Below are 3,541 nucleotides of genomic sequence, written 5' to 3'. Positions count from 1 at the left end.
TTTGGTTATGTCTTTCTTACAGGTGTTACACAACATCGCCAGTTTCTACCGGCTTTTACTTCAAAAAAGCCACGATAGTGTATATTGACCAAGTATGTGTTTTTTTTTTCGTATTTGACATAAACATCGTGATTTAGTTCATGAGCATTGTAAAATCAAAATCCTTCCCAATTTCCTTCCTTTTTTCGTCATTTTTAGATTTTAAATAGAACCTGTCTGTGCGAGGAAAGTAAGTGTTGAGTGTTTCACATTTTCTCATAGAGCACTAAGGTGGAGGGTGCATGTCACTATGTGTATGACCATAGAAATGTTCTATTAACAAATATTGGACTGTGCACAATGTGCACATTTGAATTGTTTTCCTTTTTCTCTTATAGAATTCCCCTGATGAAGGGACTAATAACGTCCCAAAATGCATTGGGTTCTTCAATCGCCACATAAAAAAATGTGTTGTACTACTGATTGGTTGTAATATAGTTTATTGTTTTGTCAGTTTGTAAGAAGAACATACCGGATGCTGTAATGAATATTATTTGAACTGAACAGATGAATTATTAAAATCATTTGGTTTAACGTCTATACTGTATAAGCTGTAGTGTGTGTTGTAGTCCTAGCCGCCACTTTGGGACTAGGCCACTTTCCTAGTAACTTTCTATAAGTGACATTTTCAAAATTGTAATTTAAAATCCGACTTCACCATAAGAGAGGATTTTCCATTACAATTCCAAAGACACCAAACGGGAACTAGTTACCTGTTTCTATTTGGGTGTTACAGCTTATCAAATGTAATAAGGTAACTCCAATGGTATCCTATGGGGGAGTTAGACTTTATAGTAGTGAAAAAGGAATCAAAACGTTTTCACCTCCAGGACATGTAAAACTTAAAAGTTTGTGTTTAACTTTTTAAATAAACAGCACCATACCCTCTGAGCTGTCCAGGCCTACGCTTGGGTTGATTTATATGTACTAAAAAGGAGATTTAGGCCTGGTAAAAGGTTTATTTTGCCAGATTGACATGGCAGTTTAAAACAGCACACACAGGCTCCAATATCAACCCTGAGACATGTTTAAAGTGCTACTCAAGGGAGTGGTACAATCAGTGCTGCAGGACCAGTGGCACTGTTTAATTTACACGCCCCAGGCACAGGTAGTGCCACTTTACTAGGGACTTACAAGTAAATTAGATATGCCAATTGGACATAAGCCAATACTACCATATTTTAAGGAGAGAGCACTTTAGCACTGGTTAGCGGAGGTAAATTGTGCAGAGTCCTAAGGCCAGCAAAACATGAGGGTTTAAGGCAAAACGTTAGGGAGTAAAACCACACCGAGAATGCCAGGTCTAACAACCCCTTTTCAGTTCTCAGGGCATCGACTAATAGCATATAGCCTACCAATTAAAAGCACATAGCGTACCACTTGGGGCTGTCCAGAGTTCTCCACTTCATTTACAAGGGCATCAACTGATGTCACATGGTTTACCATTCAGAAATAGACTATAGAATTCAATAGCTAACTTTACTGCAATTAGAGCAAGTAAAGCAAAAAGAAAAATAAATCATGTGAGACCATAACAGCCTATGGATCAAGAAAGACTTGGACAACCGACTGTCACTCATCCAGTGCAGAGATCTGTTACCCCCTTCTGTTTACCATTATGCGCTTTTTCCCTCGAGTTATTGACAAGCCACGCAACAGCTGGTACCAGGCAGTCCTATTTAGGGATTCAAGGTGCCATCATGTCAACTGAATAGACTAACAGTCATTGCCACAGTGAGTCTGGAGACGCTGAAGGCATGGAGTTATCGCTCATTACCAGACTGAGCAAGGAGTTATCACTCAGTCACAGAGCGAGTACATGGATGAAACTAACATGAATATATCCTACATTGCTGAGCAGACATGCAGGTATCTCTAAGAAGAGAATGAGTCCGTAGGGGGATCTGACATTGATTTTTTACTAATTTTTTGAGTATGCTCAGAGGTGCAACTGACAGAGCTGTCACTCATTCCTGGACTTAGCATGGATTTATCACTTGAACTCAGAGTCTGAAGCTCACGTGAAGTTAATGCTTATTCAAGGTGTGAATACAAGGCCTGGGGTAAGAAAGCAAGTTATAGCTCATTTGCAATAACAGAAAAGTAACGCGTTGTGACAGCCAACAGAAAAGTAAGTTATACTCAAAAGCACACCAAGTGCTGCCTAGCAAAAAAGGTGGTGTGTGACTTTTCCCTTCTAGGCTCACCTAGCACACAAATGCATGCTTCGGTTCATTGGAGGAGAGCAGCAGTACAGACATTGACATTTGTGGGCACATGTTGCACCTTTCACACAATATAGAAGTGCATATGATCAAGGTTGGCTCTTTAGTCTTGAAAGAAGGCCTGACCAGGGCATAAGCGACCTTGTCCCTCATGCCACAGCTATACCCTCCCAAAATTAATAAATCAGAGGTGGGAACTCTCCCTTTAGAGGGAAAAGGGTTCAGTTTTCTTGCAGTTGACGGTGGTTCATTCAATCGCCACCATTTAAAAAAAATATATCTATTTTTTTTAATCGATTTTCAACCAAACAACTCCAGTATACAGCTATGCAATGTCAGTCGGATAACTAACAATTTAAAATACCATCAACCGCTTCAGGCTGTACCCCCCGCCCATGTCCCACCCTCCGCCACCAGTGTGCCTAAATAGCTTAGCCTATCAACAAGTAAAGTACATCAGAATCCAATTAAATAGTGTATGTGATCAACAGTGATGCAGTGCAGGACATAACACATCTACTGAGAGATCACCAAAGTCCAGTGATCATATCTTGGTTCCTTCTCCTCGTGGCGAAGCACCATTTGGATCTCGCACATCCTCCAAGTCCGAACCCTCCCCTGATTCTGATTCTGGGGTCTTCAGTATCGCAATTAAGGCCTCCCATGCCCTTGCCGCCTCCAGCGCCTAGTCATTATTAGATTGCAGGGCTTGCTGCAGTCTAAGGGTACCTTCACACTGCAAACACTTGAGCAATTCCGCCTGCCATCTTCCCACCCTTGGCCTCCTCGCTGATTTCCAATGCAATGTGACTTCCCTCATGGCTAATACAAGGCCCAGGTCTATAAATGTACTTGTCACTTTAGTTTTGGTTGTGTGCAGGAACCAGTGCAATAAACAAATGCCCATGTCTGGTTCTAATGTCCGGTCAGTTATATGACACAGTAGTTCAAGCACCTCCTTCCAATAATTCCCTAAATTCGTACAACATGTGCTGAAAGTCGGATACCTCAGCGTCCTCTCCTCAGCAGTGTGCAGTTCAAGAGGCAGCTTCTGTCTGAGCACTATAAAGGATAGAATATATTGTGGGATCCATCGCCCTTCAGGGCCATCTGGGCCTCGGAACTCCCGAGCCACAGCCTGGGAAAGCCACTGCAACTGCGCTACTAAATAGTACCATTCAAAATCTGGCACTGCCAAACCCCTGTCATCTCTCAGACGTATCAGAGTGACCATAGCAACCCGTCTTCTGCCCGACCCCCAGATAAATCCCACAGCC

The sequence above is a fragment of the Lissotriton vulgaris genome, unplaced genomic scaffold (assembly GCF_964263255.1).
Source record: "Lissotriton vulgaris unplaced genomic scaffold, aLisVul1.2 SCAFFOLD_464, whole genome shotgun sequence".
In the NCBI taxonomy this organism is placed as follows: Eukaryota; Metazoa; Chordata; class Amphibia; order Caudata; family Salamandridae; genus Lissotriton; species Lissotriton vulgaris.
The sequence above is the reverse complement of the archived record's forward strand: the minus strand, read 5'-3'. Positions refer to the sequence as shown.